The sequence below is a fragment of the Nuphar pumila genome, chromosome 8, assembly GCF_984573655.1.
Source record: "Nuphar pumila chromosome 8, dmNupPumi1.hap1.1, whole genome shotgun sequence".
NCBI lineage: Eukaryota > Viridiplantae > Streptophyta > Magnoliopsida > Nymphaeales > Nymphaeaceae > Nuphar > Nuphar pumila.
In genome coordinates this window covers 42992027-43015077 of record NC_143256.1, presented here as the reverse complement: position 1 = coordinate 43015077, position 23051 = coordinate 42992027, and positions in this window count along the sequence as shown.

Sequence of the window (23051 nt, the reverse complement as noted above, 5' to 3'; positions counted from 1 at the left end):
TGGCATGTTCTATCTGACTGCCTTCCTCATACTGTGCAAGAAATCCCCCACAAGCATTATGATTGACTAAAATGTACAAATGAAGTGGCTTTCTCAGTTTTGGTGGCCTCAGAATGGATGGATTGAGGAGATACTATTTGATGTGCTCAAATGAAAGCTGACATTCTGATCCCCACTCAAATTTCACTTCTTTTCTTAACAAGTGATTAAAAGGCTCACATTTCATGGCCAAATTGGAGATGAAGCACCAAATAGACTGAATGCACCCTTGAAGGCTTCTCAACTCTCTGAGATTGGTTGGAGGCGACATATCAATGATTGCTTTTGCTTTAGCTGGATTTACCTCTATTCTTTTCTTGCTGATCATAAAGCCCAGCAGTTTGCCTGACTCTACTCCGAAGACACACTTTTGCGGGTTGAGTCTTAGCTTGTAGAGAATAAGTCTTTCAAAGACTTGGCCGAGAGCATCAAGATGATCCTCTCCTTCTTTGGACTTGACCAGGATGTCATCCACATAGGCATTCATGTTCTTATGCATCTGGTCATGAAAAATAACTGTCATTGCTCTCTGATAGGTTGCCTCAGCATTCTTGAGACCAAACGGCATGACTGTGTAGCAAAATATACCCCAAGGCGTGGTAAAAAAAGTTTTTGACTGGTCATGAGTGGCCAACTTGATCTGATGGTAGACTGAGTATCCATCCATAAAGAAAAACATAGCGTAGCCTGCTGTGTTGTCGATCAAAAGATCGATATTGGGGAGTGGATAATCATCTTTTGGGGTAGCCTTTTTGAGATCCCTGAAATCAATGCAGATTCGGACTTTGCCATTCTTTTTGGGAACTGCCATGATGTTCGCCAACTAGTCTGGATAATCAATGGTCCGGATGAATCCTGCCTTTAACAACTCCTCAAGTCCTTCTTTAACTTGTGGTGCCACTCAAGGATCCATTTTCCTGAGCTTATGCTTGATTGGCTTGAAGTCTGGCTTTAAAACAAGATAATGCTCAACTAACTTGGGATCCAAGCCTGGCATATCCTCATAAGTCCAGACAAACACCTCTTGATGTTGCTTGAGAAAATGGATGAGCCTTTTCTTCTCATCTGAATTTAAATTGGAGCCAATCTTGAGGTTTTTTGGATCATCTTCTGAACCAATGTTGACATCCTCTGTCGGATCTTGAATCAAAGGCGATGGTTCATTCTGTTTTTGAATACTGGCAAGTTCTGACAACTCTTGAATCGCTGAGTCAAACTCTGCTAACTCTTTAATCTGCTCTGTTACCTGGCCGACCCCTACCCTTGCCTTTACTTTGCAGATCCTGGCCGGTTTGAAGTTATTTTGAGCAAAATTGGGATTGATAGTGAGCCTTTTGAGCGGCTTAGAAGCCATGATTTTGGCAATCCTAAAAAATGTAGAGAGAGGTTTTGTTTGAGGAAAATGAGAAAATTCAAAATAGCCTTTTGTACATAAACAGGAAATAATGACATAGACAAAATATAAGCAAAGGAATGATAGACACCAAAATGTGAAGAGAAGATCAAAATTTCATTGATTTAAAGCTGAGAAACAACAACTTTAATATTTACATGAGACTTGACAAAAGAAGGGAAAAACTAGGACTGAGTTGTCCCTATAAGATGACCAGAAAACAAGAGTGATGAAAGTAGAAAACAAAGGCATTATCTTCATTCTGCTCCTTTGACGAATGTGGTGCCTCTGTCGGATGTTTGTCCAGAAAAACCTAATCCTGCACCAGTGACGTGTCGAACGAGAACGATCGGCTCCAGGATGTCGTTCTCATTCTTACCAAGGCCCCTGAAGGGCTGGTAGTCATGCTTCATTAATAGATCAAACCCCTTCTTTGTTTTTGAAAACTGAGAGAATAGAGGATGATCTTTGAGAGAAATGCAATTGAGGCGCCCTCCTAGCTTGTAGAAGTGAGGTCTCTGCCATTGGACCACTGCTGTAACATTTTCTGTTGGTTGAACTTCCTTTAGTTTTAACATGTTCAAACTATCACTTAGATTAATCTCATCGATTTCCCTAATGCTAGGGATGTCGGTCGTGAAAGTTGGATGAGGAATCATGGGTTGCGGGAGCCTCTTCTTCGGATCTTTCCTCAGAACTATGGTAATCATGCCTCCCTTTGACCATTTGATGCATTGATGAAGGGTAGAGGGAACAACATTGGCATTGTGAATCCAAGTGCGTCCTAACAGAAGATTATATGTAGGCGGCACATTGACCACATGAAACAGAACTGTATGCACTGAATAATTGATAAAGATTTCAAGGAATATCTTCCCCTTGGTTGTATGCCCGTGATTGTCAAAACTGTAGATCGTAATTGAATCTGGGACATATTCCTCTTTTTTTAGACCCAAGGCCTTAACTGTCATCTCTGGACAGATATTGAGGTTGTTGCCTCCATCTATGAGCACATGTGGGACAGTCATGCCTCTGGTCTGCACCACTATGTAGAGAGCGTTGTTGTGAAAAGTATCAGGCTTTGGCAAATCCTCATCTGAGAAAGTTATGGGTGCATTCGTCATGGCTTGATTAACAATCTGGGCCATTTCTTGTGGGGTTGTGCTCGATATAACCTTGATCTTCCTTAGCAAGTCATCAAGAACTTGTTGATGTTCAGGGAAAGCATGGGCTAGATCCAAGATAGAAATGTTGACAGAGTTGTAATTGGCCTCTGAACCGATTCAGATGTTTCACCCTTCTTTGGAGCTGATTTGATGAAATGCTTTGGGAATCTAGGAATCTGCTTGGCAATTTCTATTGTTGCTTTTGCTGGCTTACTTGTTGGTTTCATCCTGCTGAAATTGAAATAATATCCACCCTCTTGGTGGAGGCCTAAGCTTGTTGAAGCACTAGGACCTAATGCTGGTCCTGAATGTCTCGGCTAGAGCATGGCCGGATGCTGCCCTGGGGAAAGTATACTTGCTCTGAAATGACAGAAGCTGAATGTTTCATAAAAGACTTTGACAAGATTTCAAGTTGTTCTTCCTCGTCATCCTTGATCAACAAATTCTTGTCGATACAGTCCCGGATTATGTTTTTGAAGACAAAACAATTTTCCATGCCATGCCCTACCGTATGGTGAAATTTGTAGAATTTCTCTTTCCACTTGCCCATAATAACTGGAGGATCAAACACTTTAGGGAGTTTGACCATCCCTTTTGAAAGCATATATTCCAAAACATCTTTCTGGGATTGTTCTAGAGTTGTGAATTCTGTGTCATAACTCCAACCATCGTGCTTTGGTTTCATCTTTGGTTTCACCTCTTGCTGTGGCACTAACTGAACAAACTGCAGTTTGACAAACTTCCCTTTTTGGGCCGCAGAGTTTGCTCTCTCAGTTTTAGAGCTTTCTGAGGTCTTGTTGCAGTTTTTCCTGCTCTTCTTGTTGTTTGTACCGTTGCTTTACCTGAGATGTCTATAAAATAGGTAAAATATACCTTTTTCTTTTGCTTCGGGTTACCTCAGACAAGATGATAACCTTCGTAAAGGCTATTTTCTAATCTCGTCTCGAGCCATTCTGCTCGTTCAATCAACTTGATAAATGATTTTGCAGGAGAAATGGAGATGAGACTCCGCAGAGGCTGAGAGAAATTCTTGAGGATTATCTGTAGTGCATGTTCTTCTGGGATGGGGATTTTCATTTTGTTACAGGTGTTTCTCCACCTGTGAATGAATTCTCCTGCTTTCTTATTCAAATTTTGCTTCAAATTGTATAAATGATTGAGAGTGGGAGAGGCCTCGACATTGAACATGAGCGCTCGATGAATAGGTTTACTACCTTATCAAACTCTCGTAGTTCGATAGGATTGATGTGGTCTGCATACCACCTTGTTGTTGTTCCCTCCAGACTGCGGGGAAAGCAGATGAACAGGGCCCGATTATCCTTCTTGAAGCGGCTGCATAATCATGCATATATTTCAGGGTTAATTAACATTAAAATATGCATGATTTTATGAAAAAATGCTTCAAAAATCCAATTTTATGTTAGTTTTCAGTAAATGAGCTAAAAGGATTGAAAATTAGAAAATGCTTGAAAAAGTAGCTTTATTTTGCATTTTAGTACATATTTTAATGTTTGTATTTACGTAGTAGTTTTAGTTAATAATAAAAATAAAAAAATAGAGAAAATAGAGAAACATAGTTTCATTTTTTCAATTTAGTTAAAAAATTCATTTTTTTTTTGTTTTCTTTATAGAAAAGAAGAAAAAATTAAATATAAATATAAATAGTTAGAGTAGTTTTAATTTTTTTCAAATGAGTTTCTTTGTAAATAAGTTTTGTTTTCAAAAGTTTTGTTTAATTTTTGAAAATTTTATAACAAACCGGTTTATACGGTTTGTGACTTTTGAAAAAAAAAACTGAAAATAAAACAAACTGGTTTAAACAAGTTTGCTTTCTTTTAAAAACAAAAAAACAGAAAATCGTCTCCACTTGTGCGCTCAAACCCTTATTTCTTCTCCTCTTTCTCTCCTCTTTTTCCCCCTTCTATACCGGATTTCTCTTTCCCCTCTTTCCCTCTCTTTCCCTGTCTTCCCCTTCTCCCTATTCTCTTCTTCCAATCCGATGGAGGTGCTTCAGTCCGGCGGCGGCGTAACGGTGGATGCCACAACTTCTCTTCTAACTCTTTGGTTCGGTAAGTCCTCCTCTTCTTCTTCTTCTTCCGATTCCTCATCTGCATCTTCTTCTTCTTCAATTAATTATGTGTAAAACAAAAAAATAAAAATGAGAAAAAAAAACAGTCAATAGAATCATGTATCTTCCGATTACTAATTCTGCTAGCATTTCACGATATATGTTTTGATTTCTGTTTTTTTTTTATCTACATAGTAGCATTTGCATCATTTTATTTTCTGTATTGTCGGTTTTGCTAATTTTTTTTGTTTGTTTTAATTTCTGTTTTTTTTTCATTCTCGCAATGTCATGCATCTGATTTTCTCACTATTGCAATTCCTGCGTTCTTCAAGTGAAATTTCCTGTTTCTGCTTTTACCTTCATTCTATGCTTTCAATTACTTCATTTTCCAGTTTTTTTTTGTCTCATTTCCTGTTTTCAATTCTGTAGTTTCTTGTTTCTTTAATTCCTGTTTTCATGTTTGTTAATTTTTGAATTCCTGTATTTGTTTTCCTCTGAAATTTCCTGTTTCTACATAGTTCAATTTCATCATTTCATGCTTTCCTATTATTCTGAGTTGCTTGTTTGATTAATATCATTTTTCCAGCTTTTAACATTCATTTCCTATTAGTTCATTTTCCAGTTTTGTTTAACTTGATTTCTTATTTTTCAACCTTTTCAATTCTTGTTTTTCAATACATTTCAATTTCTGATCTGTCTAATTTTTTTCTTATTCCCAATTTTTCTGTTTGCTTTCTTTTTCAGCATTACATTCCCTGTTTTTTTTTCATTCTTGTGATTTCATGTTTTCTTTATTTTCAATTTTCTGTTTTAAATCACTTTCGAATTACTGTCTTATTCTTCTTTCATTTCAATTTCTTTTCCTATTTTTCAGTCATTGCATATCTGGTTGTCTGAATAATTTATGTTGTTGCATTTACTGTTTGCCCTTCATTGCATTGCTATTTTCCAGAATTTCTGTTTTGTATTTTACTAAGTCTTGTTTTCTTAGTTTACAGAATTTCTGTTGTTTTCCATAAATTTCTGTTGATTACCTGTAATGTCGATCGGTTAATTGTTGTTTGTTGTTTTGTATTATTTCAGCATGTTTTCTTGATTTACTGTTTTAGTTTTAATATAGAGTTCACATTATTCTCTGTTTTGTTTTTAAAGTCATTTACTGTTTTTACATTCATTTCCAGTTTTCTTTTATATTCAATTCCTGTTCAATTTTTTTTGTTTTGCATTCAATATTTTTTTTATTGTTTTCATTTTCAATTCTTGTTTTCTTCCTTGATTTTCTGTCATTCAATTAATTTCTAGTTTTTTTTTAAAACATATCATTTCATTTTCTTGTTTCTCTTAAGTATTAGTGGTTAGTTAAGTAAACTGTTAGTTAATTGCTTTATAATTAGTTAGTTGTTAGTAGATTTAATTAGAATTAGTTTTCAATTGTAATTAGTCATTTAGATTTCTTTCATGATTTCTTTCATATTTCTAGCATTTAATTAGTATTTTTTTAGTATAGTTTTACTTCTATCTCTTGTACTGCTCGTGTTCTTTTGATTTGTGCAGGATTGCACAGGAGTGGAGCGGAAGCGATTGAGTGACACAGAAGTGCAATAGTAGAAGCTTCTTTTTACTTTTCAGTTTAGAATTAGGAATTTAATTCTGGGTTTGTAAATATTGCTTTTTACGCCCTCTGCGAAGGGTATTCATTTGTTGTAATAGTTAGTTGTTTTTACTTTACTCGTATATTTTATATTTTAATAATTCAGCAATAAAGAATAGTTTAGATTTGTGTGCTTGAATACGAAATATTCCCGTTCTCTGAGTTCGACCCGGTCTCATCCACTAGTGAGAACCGGTTTTTATTATTTGATGTCTGGTTTTCACATGTTTTACATATAAAAATCTTTTCAAAATTACAACGATTGTAAAGAAGACATCCAATTTTTGGCGCCATTGCTGGGGAACAACGTAATATTAGTATTGACTTTATTGCCTAGTGTTTGTGTTGCATTTAGGTTTAGAACCACGTATGTGCATATCTTAGAGACGAGCTTACTTTTCTGCACAACCCACCTACTAGGATCCCCTTAGAGGTGACTGTGTACGATGGGTACCGTACACATAGATTTCATATTTCTTTGCATAATCTCTGTAATGTGTAACTGCGTGGTGTTTGTTTAGTTTTTGTTGTTTTTAGTCTACTCGCTTTGTGGTTTGCGTGGTTTGACCGCTTAGTGTGTTAGTTAGGTAGAAAGCCAAAGTTAGGACATGTGCTACACCGGTCTACTCCAAGGTGTACGCAATGGCTGACGATCATCATTTGATACGTCCTTTGAGGGAGTACTTCATGCCAAATACGTATACTCCCGCCTCCTGCATCACGAGACCTGATGTAGGAGCGAGCCATTTTGAGATTAAGGCCAGTGTGATTCAAATGCTACCTTCGTTTTATGGCTTTAGCAATGAGGACCCATATCGTCATCTCGACAAATTCCTTGAGATTTTCTCGATTGTGCGAATCAATAACTTTGGAGATGATGCTATGAGGTTAACTTTGTTTCCATTCTCTCTCAAAGATAAAGTCAAGCACTGGCTAAAATCTCTTAAGACAGTTCGTATTACTACTTGGGAAGGAATGCAGCGCAAATTCCTCAAAAAATACTTCCCAATTGGTAAAACGAATCAGTTTCGTAAAGTTATAACCATTTTTTTTCAAATTAAGGAAGAACAGTTTCACGAGTCTTGGGAGAGATTGAAAGATCTTCTCCGCAGGTGTCCCCATCACCAGGTGCCTCGTTAGCAGTTGGTGCAGTATTTTTATGACGGGCTTACTGAGAAGCACCGTCAAATGGTTGATTCATCGTGTGGGGGCACTTTTATGCTCAAGAGTGAGGACGAGGCGTGGTCTCTATTTGAGACCTTGAGTGAAAACACGATGCTTCATGCTTTGTCTTCACGGCTCGATAGGACTACGTCTCTGTCTAGTGGTCCTAGGAAAATAGGGATTTCCGAAGTTGGGTCTGAGTTAGAATTGCGTACCAAGGTTGACAAGTTGAATAGGAAGTTAGTTCAATTCCTAGCCAATTCTTTGTAAAGTCCAGTAGAAAGAGTGTGCGAGCTTTGTGCTAGTCCTGCACACTGTGTTGTAGAGTGTCCGGCAGCACCGCTATACCCTGAATTCATTTAGGAGCAGGTAAATGCTGCCCAAGGTTTTGCTAGGATCGAGCATGATTCATTTGCACCTTCATATAACTCGGGTTGGCAAAACCCCCTCATCAGTCCACCCCCTAACCCTTCCCAGAGCCAACCCAGGCAAGGCGGTTATGCGCCTAGATTTCAGCAGTCAAGTTATCTCCTAGCCCAACCTGCTTATACTCAACCCCATTCTCATGAGCCTTCACCTAGTCAATCCTTCAAAGATAGGATATTACAAGTTTTGAGATCTCATACGCAGTCAATAGCCAAGCTAGAGACTCAAATGGGACAGTTGGTTGAGACCTTCAGTAGACAAAGCCAGGGAAACCCATCTAGTAGGCATGTTGTCATCTCAAAGGGAGAGGATTCCATGTCATTTGACTTGCAACCCACTGCTTCACATCATGAGCAAGTCAAGTCTGTTACATCCCTTCAGTATGGGAAGGAGTATCATCCCATTCAGGAATCGACTCATGAACCTCATATCATTCCCACTGACGAGTCGATCTTCATGATACCTCAGCAGAATAGGCCAGGCTTACAACATGCATTATCATCACATATTCATAAAGCCCCATTCTCTCAGCTTTTAGGATCACTGATTGTTTTTAGTAAGCAAGAGGTACAAATGCAGGTGCTTGACCAAGTCAAGCCTGATCATATTCACCACTTGTCTGAAGTTGCATTCATTGATAGTCGGTCAGCCCTAGACTCTCATTTCTTGACCAGTCTCTCAGATGAGACTAATCTTCGTTCTTCATGTCGAGAGAGTTATGATACTACATTTAGAGGTAGAAGGGATGAAAACACAGTGCGTAGTGTCACAGATGACACTCTTTTCTTCATAGAGCCCGATTGAGCCTGACTTCATGTCCATTGATCTCATGGACAACGAAGGTTTTTCCAGGGATCCGTCTGGCTAGGGATGTGAAACTTAGCGCTTTATGGGAGGCAACCCAATTCTTGTATAGTATTAGATTTGCCTTAGAATTTGTAGATTTTATTTTGTTTTTCCTTTTTTGTTTTATTCATGAGATTTTATTTTGTACAGTATTACATTCGTTGTTTGGATTTGTAGATTTTATTTGGTTTCATTTTTGGTTTTTTACCTCTTTCTATGAATTTCATGTCATGTCATGTATACATTGCATTCATTACATTCATAGAACATGCATTTTTAATTCATGTCAGGTTGTTCTACTCTTTTCCCTCATTTATTTCCTCTCATGTGCATTCACTTAGTTTCATATAAGCATGGGGGAATGCCACTGGGACAGTGTCATTCAAGCACGGGGGAGGGTGTAGTTTGCACACCTTGATATTTCTGTTTACGTTCTAGCACATGTTTACACATCTCTCATGAAAAGTAGATTTTTTAAAGAAAGAGTTTGAACTTATATGAATGTTATTTCAAATCTGATGTTTTTAGAGGATTTTTAAGCCCCATGAAATTTTTTTCTGATATGGATCTAAAAACTATGGTTGTTTATGCAGATTTCGAAGAAATGATGATAGATACATGTTAGAATTTATTTTGACTCACAAATATGAATATGCACAGTTCTGTTTTTGAAAAACTAAACAAATGAACAAAAGCGTAAAAATGAGTTCAAAAAGTGAAAAAGAGGATGTGTTAGGTTGTTTGGATAATTCCACAATCCTTAGTAGATGGGACTTAGATGTAAGTTGAAACTTTTGGATTCCATTTCGAAAAGGAGAGTGGAAAACTTCGTGATCCTAAGTAGCTGAGAACAGATACAAGTTGAAATGTTTGACTCTCACGTTATAAAGGTGAATGAAGGAAGTCACTTTTATGTCTTAATTGATATCTTTTGGTATGCATTGAAAAAGTATAGAAGATATTGACATTGCACAAGGCATAAAAGCAGACCACACGCAAGCTATAAGAGAAGAATGAATATGCAAAAAGAAAAAGCGTGAAAAAAAAAGAAATGGAAAGAGAAGAAAAAAAAAGAGCTTAAAAAGAAAAAAGTTCAATGCTTAGACATGTGTTTTTGAAAATCTGTGTAGAAAACATATGAGTGAGGATAAGTAAATAATAACTTGTTTTTATTGGATTTTCTAAGAATAGAACATAAATAATTGTGATATTTAGAAAAGTGAAAGAAATTCTTTTTCTGTGGTGGTATATAAAAGAATTTAATTATATTTTGATTTTGAAATAGCAGGAAAAAATTGTGAAAATAAAGTCGTTAATTACCTACTGCTTATGAGGATGTGTAGTATTATGCATACATGACAGAGATGTTTGTGGGTAGCATCACTGCAAACCCTCACGAGACCTTACTCGTCCACTGGGGTAACCCAGGGGTTGAAAGGGCTTGTTGCATGAGCTAAATGCAACCGTGATTCCTACGAAAGTGAGTTAGATGATATTTTTCATTTCATGCATTTTCTAGTTTGCTCGAGGACTAGCAAAACATAAGCATGGGGGTCTTTGATCATGCATATCATTCAGGGTTAATTAACATTAAAATATGCATGATTTTATGAAAAAATGTTTCAAAAATCCAATTTTATGTTAGTTTTCAGTAAATGAGCTAAAAGGATTGAAAATTAGAAAATGCTTGAAAAAGTAGCTTTATTTTGCATTTTAGTACATATTTTAATGTTTGTATTTATGTAGTAGTTTTAGTTAATAATAAAAATAAAAAAATAGAGAAAATAGAGAAACATAGTTTCATTTTTTCAATTTAGTTAATAAATTCATTTTTTTTTTGTTTTCTTTATAGAAAAGAAGAAAAAATTAAATATAAATATAAATAGTTAGAGTAGTTTTAATTTTTTTCAAATGAGTTTCTTTGTAAATAAGTTTTGTTTTCAAAAGTTTTGTTTAATTTTTGAAAATTTTATAACAAACCAGTTTATACGGTTTGTGACTTTTGAAAAAAAAACCTAAAAATAAAACAAACCGGTTCAAACCGGTTTGCTTTCTTTTAAAAACCAAAAAAAAAAAAAACAGAAAATCGTCTCCACTTGTGCGCTCAAACCCTTCCTTCTTCCCCTCTTTCCCTCCTCTTTTTCCCCCTTCTCTATCGGATTTCCCTTTCCCCTCTTTCCCTCTCTTTCCCTGTCTTCCCCTTCTCCCTATTCTCTTCTTCCAATCCGGTGGAGGTGCTTCAGTCCGGCGGCGGCGTGACGGTGGAGGCCACCACTTCTCTTCTAACCCTCTGGTTTGGTAAGTCTTCTTCTTCTTCTTCTTCTTCCTCATCTGCATCTTCTTCTTCTTTAATTAATTCTCTGTAAAACGAAAAAATAAAAACGAGAAAAAAAAACAGTCAATAGAATCCTGTATCTTCCGATTACTAATTGTGCTAGCATTTCAAGATATATGTTTTGATTTCTGTTTTTTTTTTATCTGCATAGTAGCATTTGCATCATTTTATTTTCTGTATTGTCGGTTTTGCTATTTTTTTTGTTTGTTTTAATTTCTGTTTTTTTTTCATTCTCACAATGTCATGCATCTGATTTTCTCATTATTGCAATTCCTGCGTTCTTCAAGTGAAATTTCCTGTTTCTGCTTTTACCTTCATTCTATGCTTTCAATTACTTCATTTTCCAGTTTTTTTATCTCATTTCCTGTTTTCAATTCTGTAATTTCTTGTTTTTGTAATTCCTGTTTGCATGTTTGTTAATTTTTGAATTCCTGTATTTGTTTTCCTCTGAAATTTCCTGTTTCTACATAGTTCAATTTCATCATTTCATGCTTTCCTGTTATTCTGAGTTGCTTGTTTGATTAATTTCATTTTTCCAGCTTTTAACATTCATTTCCTATTAGTTCATTTTCCAGTTTTGTTTAACTTGATTTCTTGTTTTTCAACCTTTTCAATTCTTGTTTTTCAATACATTTCAATTCCTGATCTGTTTAATTTTTTTTGTATTCCTAATTTTTCTGTTTGCTTTCTTTTTCAGCATTGCATTCCCTATTTTTTTTCATTCTTGCGATTTCATGTTTTCTTTATTTTCAATTTTCTGTTTTAAATCACTTTCAAATTACTGTCTTATTCTTCTTTCATTTCAATTTCTTTTCCTATTTTTCAGTCATTGCATATCTGGTTGTCTGAATAATTTATGTTGTTGCATTTACTATTTGCCCTTCATTGCATTGCTATTTTCCAAAATTTCTGTTTTACATTTTACTAAGTCTTGTTTTCTTAGTTTACTGAATTTCTGTTGTTTTCCATAAATTCATGTTGATTACCTGTAATGTCGATCGGTTAATTGTTGTTTGTTGTTTTGTATTATTTCAGCATGTTTTCCTCATTTACTGTTTTAGTTTTAATATAGAGTTCATATTATTCTCTGTTTTGTTTTTAAAGTCATTTACTGTTTTTACATTCATTTCCAGTTTTTTATATTCAATTCCTGTTCAATTTTTTTTGTTTTGCATTCAATATTTTTTGTATTGTTTTCATTTTCAATTCTTGTTTTCTTTCTTGATTTCCTGTCATTCAATTAATTTCTAGTTTGTTTTAAAACATATCATTTCATTTTCTTGTTTCTCTTAAGTATTAGTGGTTAGTTAAGTAAACTGTTAGTTAATTGCTTTGTAATTAGTTAGTTGTTAGTAGATTTAATTAGAATTAGTTTTCAATTGTAATTAGTCATTTAGATTTCTTTCCTGATTTCTTTAATATTTCTAGCATTTAATTAGTATTTTTTTAGTATAGTTTTACTTCTATCTCTTGTACTGCTCGTGTTCTTTTGATTTGTGCAGGATTGCACAGGAGTGGAGCGGAAGCGATTGAGTGACACAGAAGTGCAATAGTAGAAGCTTCTTTTTACTTTTCAGTTTAGAATTAGGAATTTAATTCTGGGTTTGTAAATATTGCTTTTTACGCCCTCTGCGAAGGGTATTCATTTGTTGTAATAGTTAGTTGTTTTTACTATACTCTTATATTTTACATTTTAATAATTCGACAATAAAGAATAGTTTAAATTTGTGTGCTTGAATACGAAATATTCCTGTTCCCTGAGTTCGACCCGGTCTCATCCACTAGTGAGAACCAGTTTTTATTATTTGATGTCTGGTTTTCACATGTTTTACATATAAAAATCTTTTCAAAATTACAACGATTGTAAAATAGACATCATTGCACTCCGCATAGAAAGTGGCTAGATGAGCTTTAGGGTTGCCAGTTTCATCAAACTTGAGGAATTTGCGAGGAAGATTCTCCAGATTATCATCGCCATCTAGGCCATCATAGAAATCCTCACCAGTATAGGTCTGCTTGCCCTTACTCTTGGTCTGAATGTCTTTGACTGCTTGAGTCACTTCTCTTAACTACGCATTGTAAACACCCCAAATTTACCTCATCCATTCTTAGATATATCCCTTTGTGCAGTGCCAACCCTGATAGGTCAGTGTAGGAGTCCAACCCTGAGTTTGTCTTAGAAAACTACCATTTTTCCCACTTTTATTAGGAAAATTATTATTTTACCCCTAGGTCATCCCAGACCCCCAGTCGGTCAGAGTCAACTAAGCTCATTGGTTAGTTCAGAACAGTTAGAATATCAGTCATTTCAAGCTCGTCTAAGCTCACGATGAGCCAACCATTTTCATTTCTGACCATTCCTGCCAAAATGGGATCATTTCTTCGAGAATGAGCTCATTTCTCACTCAAATCCAAGCCAATTGTGTCTAAGTCAGTCATTTCCAGTCAATCCTATTCCCCTGAGTCTAGCTTGAGCTCACCAGAAGTTCAAGCGCTCCAGTTTCATTTCAAAATGATTTTCAAGTGTCCAGGAGTCCATTTTAGCCCATTTCAGTTCATTTAGCTGAAATTGAGCTGAGTCCAGTCAGTTGAGCTAGTGTTTGAGCTTTAATTTTAGTTCATCTCAGTGTTATTGATCTTTGTTCCAGCTCAAACCCAGCTCTGGTCTGTAATTCACTTCACTCCAGTGACTATTTCTCTAAAAATGGCAGGTTTTCTTGACAATTCAGTCGAGGAGTTCAGTCGAGTAAGTGTCTTGTCAGTCCACTTGAGTTCTGAAACCCTAAAACCCAACTCAATCCAGTTCATTATAGTTTAATCCAACTCAAACCCTAATTTTCAGTGTCACTCTGTCCCGACAGAGACCAAAAATGATTTCTTGAACCATTTTGCCCATTTTCATCAATTTTACCGCTTTTTGAACTAGTATAACTGTTAATCGGGGCTCAATACCTAGAATTCTTCATCCAGGGTTAGCATTTTGCATGGCAGTTTATATCATTTCTTATCATTTTCCATCATTTCATAACATTTCATCACATTTCACTCTTGAGATCCAAAACTCTAGTTTTGAAAATTTCAATCTAGATTTGAGCTTTAAAGTTTTCAAAAATAAATTTTAAACCCTGGGTTTCCAAAATTGACATTTTACCCCCAGGATTCTAAATTTGGAAATATTTCTCTGAGAAAACAATCTGGATTCTTTTCGAACTTGGTTTTTCAAATTCTAAACTGGATTTGCTCCGCAACGGGTACAAAACTTTAAATTTTGAGCTTATTTCAAAAACTGCCAAAAATAGCCAAAAGTTTTCTGAAGAATTTTATAAAGTCATTTTACTCTTTTTGCTCGTCACAAGTGGGTGTGATCATTGCAAAATTTTTCCTCTTGTATCCTTCTCTCTTTTCCTCCTCTTTTTCCTTTGTAGCCTCTATTTCTCTTTTTGAAGGGGAAATAAAAGACTAAAAACAAGAGAGAAGAGAAAAGAAAAGAAAAGAAAAGAAAAGAAAGAAAAAGAGCAAGGAACTCTTTTGCGAAGGTCTCACTTGACCTTAATTTTGAAAATGTTTTAAAATTACTCACCTCCGTTTTGAAAATTTGTGGGAAAATAGAGAGACGGGATTCGCTCGTCGGTATGAGGTTCGACCGTTTCTCGCGCCTTTACTAGGGGTAATCGAACCAAGGATCAAATTTATGCCTTTTGCTTTGCTAAAATACTGTCTAAGAATTTATTCTAAGTCTAAAAATGCACAAAGAATTATGCTTGTGTAATGCAAATACAGAAATGTATGCTTTTGAGAAAACAGTTTGGAAATTTGGGTTTTTCTCAAGTGATTTGATAATGGAGTGAAGAAATGATTCAAAGGGTTGAAGTTGATTTGAAAAAGTTAGATTTTGAATCTAACTCAAAATTTGAAATAGATCTCGAAGGAGAGACTTGAAATTCCAAGTCTTGGAATAATAAGAATTTTGAAAGATAAGTCTTCAGATAAAGAGAAAAGGAATTTAAAATTGGAATTTTGAAATAAGAATGAATTTTCAAAGTCAGAATGGACCTTGAGTTTGGATTGATTTTGAAAAAGAAATTTTGAGTTCAAGACCTGAAACAATAATTTAAATTTGAATTTAGATTTGAGAAATAGATTTGAAATTAGCTTTGGAAATGAGAATTGAAAATGGAACTAGATTTGAAATCTGGAATAGAATTTAATCTGAAATCTGGAATCCTAAATGAATTTTGAATCCAAAACATGAATCCTAAATGGAATTTGGATTCGAAGTCTGGAATCCAAGATGGAATCGAATCCGGGATCTAGAATCCTAAATGGAATTAGATCTGAAGTCTGGAATCCAAGATGGAGTTGAATCCAAAATCTGGAATCCTAAATGGAATTGGATTTGAAGTCTGGAATCCTAAATGAAATTGGATCCGAAGTCTGGAATCCAAAATGGAGTCGAATCCGAAATCTGGAATCCTAAATGGAATTGGATCCAAAGTTTGGAATCCAAGATGGAATTGGGTTCTAAATCTAAAATCTAAGATAAATTTGGATTTTTGAAAATCCAAATGGGACTTGTTGATGGATCTGGATTTTGGAAATCCAGATTTGAATTTAAAACTTAGGAAAAAATCAAATTTTGAGATTCAGAATCAATCTCAAAACTTTGATTTTGAATTGAGAATCAAGACTCAATAAAGAATAAAGGATAAACTTGATTTAAAGCTTGAGTTTTGAAATCAGAAGATGAATCAGGAATTGAACCTTGAAAATTGGATCCAAAATGCTAAATTGAATTTGAATTTGAATCCTGAAAATGAATTTTGAATTTTTAAAATTGAATTGGACTTTGAAAATGGATTTGGCTTGTAAATTGAATTTAGAATACATGAATGATTTTGAAATCTCAAAGTCAAATTGTACTTTGAAATTGAAATTTAAATCTTTGAAATAAGACAGAAGGTTGAATTTGATTTGAGAAACAAAGAAGATACTCAAAATCACTTGGATTTTGAGAAAGGATTTTGAAAATATGATGTAATTCTATCCTAGATGATGAATGAATTTAAAAAGAATTGAATTTTGAAAAGCATATTTCATTTTTTAAGTGAATTGAAATAAGATTGAAGATATAATACATCCCTAACTATGGTCATTGAATGTATTATATAACAATCTATATTTAAATTTCCATGAAGAATGAAATACATTTTGGTGCCTTTATAGAGTTTTAAAATGAAATTAACTCTCAATTTATATCCTGACTATGGCCATTGATATATATTTTGAGTTAATTTTAAGTTTAACTTTGATAAAAGAAGAAAATATTTTAGAAAAATATGATGATTTTGAGAAGGGATCCAGTGTGGACCCAATGTTATTCCATAAAAGATGAAAATCCTAAGTTTTGTTCACATTTTGACTAAGGCCATAAATGCAAATCATCAACTTAGGATTTAACCACCTTTTATTAGAATGGTGCATGTGCCATTTGTGTTCCCATTCGTGAAATTTTGGAATAAACGAGAAAATATTATGAAATAAGCATTTCTAGAGAATGTGTATGGTCATACATTCTAGTCTAGTACTTAAAATATAAAGTTCTCATTATATCTAGCTATTACAAGTTCTGAGATTGAAAAAAATGATAAAATCCTAAATCTAAAGGAATTCAACAATTTCTGAATGTTTCCTGCAAAACAAGGTTAGTGCAAAATATGAAAGACAATGAAAACACTATGTTAAGAATCAACATGCATGTAGTCATGTGAATGGATGCATGTATAATGCCCAAATGGTATGCTCATGAGAGAATGCGCATGATACTGTCTAAGGGCCATACCCATATTTTATGAAAAATGCATGTAGAATTGCCTAAGTGTAATGCCTAGGCTGAATGGAGAATGGCTATGTATATTCTAAGTGATGTCTAAGAAAATGCATAATACATATCCTAAATGATATGCTTATGCTAAATGAATAATGTATAATGCATATCCTAGCAGCACAATATAATTCATATCTATATGATGGACAAAATGCAGCAGATGTAATACCATAATCTATGCAACTAATTCATATCAGTATGATGGAATACAAAGGATGGACCAATGCAACAGATGCAATGATTCATACAAAGAGAATGAATATAATGCATGATTATAAAGATGTACAGAAGATGCAGGGCACAAGGAATTGGTATGTTCATGTGCTGATGGAAGTCATCTAATGATGTCTACAGGCATGAGAGGGGCTATCGTCATTGGAATTTGGGAACTGTCATTGGTGATAGTAGAAGGAAAGATGCAGAAACTGAGTCCAATTTGGTGTCAACAGGTAGGGAGCCCAGGCAGTAGCTCGCTGAAGTGGGAATGATTTAGATGCAGTGAATAGATAGTTATAAATGCAGAATTTGATATGCAAAATGCCATGGATGAGTAGGTGTTTGATATGGAAATTGTAGCAGTATTAGGTTAAAAAAATGGGCCACAATGAAGTTGGACACTGTACGGGTAGTTTTTGTATGGTTGGTGATAGTGAATGTACATGGGGTAGAGTAATGGTGGTCTAATGCTTCCTAAACACAATGGATGAACAAAAAACATGCTGAGTGTAACAGTGAACCGATGCACAAATACAATGAATGGAGCTGAGTGTGAGTATGCACAGGTGAGATTGCAGTGCTTTGGTGGATGCCATGTAGGGTAGAAGGTAGCAGCTGATAAATATGCAGAGATATAGTGGGCATCATGTAGCAGATGACATATAATGAAGTTAGAAGAAACATTTTGGTAGATGCAGCTATATGGCTCTCAAATTTTTTTTTGGAAGCCGATTCCCTTGGTTCTGTAGACCCACCTGAACCGTCCATCATTTCAAGACCAACATTTATTATCTTCTCAGCATTTGTTGATGAGGTCACCATCCTCTCAAAACAGATTGAATGGTGATGGGAATCCGAAGGTTGGAAGTCACACTATAGGTCAATTGATGATATGACAATATTACTAAAACTTTTAAGACATGCCACTTCATCACATTTTAAAGCTGGTGTTTTCTGCAAACTCCAGCACTACCAACTCTGAGATAACAGGCTCACCTGTAGAAGCAAATTGAAGCAAAGTACCAATAGTGTAATGAAACATACATCCTATTATGTAAGGCCAAGTGTTGGCCAGGTTGGTGGCTGCAGGGGTGCAAAGTATGACAGTGGTAGCTATTGGAGAGGTGAGAGTTTTTCTTCTTCTTTTTTTGCTTGGTGGTACAACAATACCTTAACAGGGGATGCATGTGCTACTGTAAGTGGCACTATAGCAATTAGGTGGTGATGCATTCTGCTGTAAGTGCAGAACGTGTGGTTGGGGCTAATGTATTTCATACAATGAATACTAACGGAAATGTGGGAGATGACAGTAGGTAAATGAATATCGAAGGTCACGGCAACATGGTGGGTGGCTTGTTGTCCCAGTTTTATTTAAGTGGCAAATGACAGTAAAAGTGAATAGATGTTGTGTAAAAGAAGAGAAATGTGCAGGCATAGTTAGGTATGGATAAAAAAGAAAAATGTGACAGATGATGTACACAGTGTTGTACACAGAGAATGAAACATTGTGCTACAAGGAATAGGTATATAAATTTGACAAATGAAAAGGAAAACATTGCAGGCAATGGTCCTAGAATGAAGTCCTAGCAATGCATAGGTCATATCTCTTGTGATGAACAAAACCAATCTATTGGGAAACGTGTCTCTCACCCTCTATCACTAGTTTATATATATATTCAAAGAATCTCCCTTGAGAGAGCAAACATTGCATCAGGAGTTAGAAACTTAACATACATATTAAAAGCATGGCAGAGAATGTCAAGTACAGATATTCATACTTAATACTTCTCACTATATGACAAACCCATAGAAGGGCATATAACTTTTTTGATCATTTCTTATCCCCCCCCTTTTTTTTGGCAGCCCACATTGCATGGGCTTTTGCTCTGATCAGACAGATAAAAAAAAAACAAACGCCTCATCACACCGCTGCAAAGTCCAATTCTGGATCCTCATCCTTACCTTCATTTCCAGCAACCAACTCTGATAGTCCTCTAAGAGCCACACCCCCTTTGCAAGGAAAGCAAAGAAAACAAACTATCAAGAAGTCAATTAACCACCAACCAGAGGAAAAATACATTAGCTTTCTCTTTTGCTATCTTCCCTTTACTTTGCAAAAACATCACGTGGATATATCAACATCCCATCATACCAATATGTTCCCAGAATGTTGAAACTGAATTAGTGACTCTAATGTCATGAACCCACAAAAGAAAGGAATGAACCCAATCGTGTAGAACTTGCCAGCACCCACTTCACATAATGGATCAAAGCACCTGGGCGATAGAGAGAGAGCGGTAAGGTGCAAGGGCCTTAACAGTGAGATGAATGTTATGCAAGGGGAAAAGAAAGTGTTGCTGACAAGATATGTATGTATATAAAAAAATAGAAGAGTGATGTGAAACGCTACATCGACATAGTGATAAGTGTGTGTGATGATGGGTGTAGTGTTAGGACAGGCAACCAGATCCATTTCTGTGAACATCCACCTATAACATGAGGGGTTTATCAACAAGGTACGATTACTGTGAGAACAATACATCAAGTGTGATGGATATGGGAGGTATCAGTATGATAGCAATCTATGACGGTGGTGTCGGGATTTAACAAACAGCACGCTAATAAAACAAAAATTTGTAGCAGCTATAGTAATTTCACTGGGTTCTGATAAACATGAATGGAGAAGACAGAGACCCATGCTACACTAATCAGGAGATGCAAACTATATACTGATGATTAGGAATTATAATGTGACGCTGCAAAGAGATCAATATCAAATGACTATATACGATGCAATGTAACAAAACAAAAAGGAAAAAGAAAAAAAAAGGAATGTAAATCAGGAGATGATGACAGACTAGCATACATGATAAAACCTGATATGTAAACATCATTACACACGGAAAATATGAACATAATGCTATAGTATTATGATACTAATACAAAGGTAAAGCTAAGGATATAGCTGAGATGCAGGAAATATCAACGAAGTTATATACAATGACTTAACTTGAGGCATATTCTATTAGACAACCAGATCGTGTATTCCTGAATGCTCTGCAAACAAATCGAACGAGGGTATGTTGATGACTTCAGACTCAGATTCATATCACTAACAAATTTTAACAGATGGATTTAATTGTTCACTTCAACAGGGAAATCTTAGTGGATTTAACCCACCCAAAGATGAACAAGAATCTGTAGAGGAGGATTTTAGGCTGATACAGAGGGTGCCAGAACAGATGACCTTTTCGAATCACAAATGACAGAGGCACAAGGCACATTATATTGAGAAGATTCATAATACGAGAAAAACAGAATAGGTAACCACAATTGAAAGAAGGACGAAGGACATGAACTCGATTGAAACCTCCTGCAAGATGAGCCCGATCTAATACTGGCTCAGACCGGACATTGTTGCATGGGCCATTTCGAAGATATAAAATGACACTGGAAACCCATATAGGTAGATACTTACATATAAACGAAAGGAAGAAATTGATCACGCATCGCGATGCAGAGCACGACACCAAACACTTGAACGAAATGCAATGAATATCAGAACTAAGCAAATATCCAGCAATAGTAGCATCAATGAAAATTGATGTATCATAGCCAATAAGAGCAAGAAATCAGACATCGAACAGATAACTATACAGGAAATCAGAAGTTCAACAACAAACCAAAATGAAGGTTGATTTTAGCAGCAAAAATCAGGTTGGGATCCAGATGAACTGTGTCAGATTATTGAATCCGACAGCCTGAGCCCAAGATCGCATCACAAATGGGGTAGAAAATAAAATAAATAATAAATAAAAAAATTTGTTGGAACGATTGTTCTGTTACTGTTGCACAGGGATGGATTGGGATCGTTATAGACAATCCAATGTTATCTGAGGTGCGTTGATGAGGATTAGTTTATTTTTTTTATATAAATGTCAATGTGTGATGGATGATGATTCATGCATATTCAAATCCACCATGGTCTACACGAATGGCACATGCACTAGCTTCTATGGAGTTGCTAAACTCGGTGGGTTTCATATTTATGGCCAAAGTCAGCATACGAACGAAACCCAGATTTATCATCTTCTTTTAAGTTACAAACAACTTACACTCTTAGGCATTTTAAGAAATCAAGGCATATTCCCCAAACTTTTCTAAACATTTTCTCCTTTTAGAACAAAATGAGATATAATTCAATGCATATTCGCGGCCATAGTCAGGGATATGTGTTGAGTTTATTTCATCTAAATTCTATAAGGCACAAAAAATCTTTTATCAATGATTTCTCAAAATTTCTTCAAAAAATATTTTCTCAAACAACATTCATACATCATTTAGGTTAGAGTGCATCATGAAAAGAATTTCATAGGGCCACACGCCCAACCCATTTTCCAATTCCATCTCAAAAAAACCAATTTTCTAAAAAATTACCCTAATTTTCTTCAGAAATCAATTTTCTCAAAACAACAAGATTGCTCAAAAATGGATTTTCCTTTTCTTCAAAAAAGTTTTCCAAATGCAATTCACAATTTCAAATCATCCATTTTTCCAAGTATTTTCCAATATTTGAGGCAAACATCATGTTTTCAATCTACATTTTTCTGAAATTCATAGCACATGCCTGATTCTTTATGCATTTAGGAAATAGAATATCGATTTAGACAAGTTGAGCAAAGCAAAGCACATGGTTGATCCTTTGTTCAATTACCTCTGGTTATGGTGCCAGGAACGGTTGAACCTCGTACAGACAGACGAGTCTCATTCTTCAGAATTATCCTGCATTTTAAAACAGAGGTGAGTTCTTTTCAAAAACATTTCAAAGGTCAGTTTGACTTGCGAAAGTAAATTTTTTTAATGACAACAGGATTGACGATCATGATGGGACCTGTCTTCGCTTGATCAATCTAATGTTGTGCTCGATTCAATTTATCAAAATCATGTTCTACAATGTCAGCTTTATTTCATGTGAACCTAGGACCCTAGAATCAAACCCAGCTGACATGGATTGCATGTAGACTTAGGCATGGTTTGGTAGGACCGATTGAGGAGGCATTATTCATGCTCAGTTAGACTTAGGTCAAATCCAATCCTCTTCAATCTAGGAATTGATTGAAAACAATGTTTGCTTCTCAAATTTTTCAAAATTCTACTTCTTTAGGTCATTAGAGCCTCTTGTTTTCTTGCATGTTGATCATATTTCAAAAACAAGCTCACCTATTTTTACCTGGCCACCACGTTGTTGGGCTTTCTTTCAGAACCATAGTTTGGGACAAAGCCTCACAATTGGGCCACTTATTTGGGTTGATTCTCCCTGCCACGTACTGAGAGCTATAGTCCAAAGTATATCGGTAGGCGCTCAAGGATGTTGAAAAACATGATCCTAGAACCGAAGAAATTCTTTTTATGCCACATACATCGAGCCTTGGCTTGAGTATATCTGTTACACCCCAGATTTCCAAAACAAAGCTATGTTAAAATTTTCATAAATTTCTTTTTTTTTCTTTGCGGCAGAACTTAGAAAAGCTTTTAACAAAAAAAATTAGAAGATAATGAGTCGTCAGTTTTAGAAAACTCTGGGTACATTACAAATATATAGCCAAGGAACTCATTGACCACCAAAGTGTTCTATTTTAGTTAAAACCACATGTTTAATACAATATCACTACTTAGAAAAGCAATATAGGTTCAATAAAAAAGAAGCAGTACAACTCTATCAAGACAAACCCTGAAACTCGATGCCGCCTTGCTCCGCATATCGCAATGCAGGTCCAACACCTGAAATCCCCATAAAATGGGGTCAGAACCACTGATGGTCTGGTAAGCAAGCAATCATACATCCATTCAACTCAAGTAAATA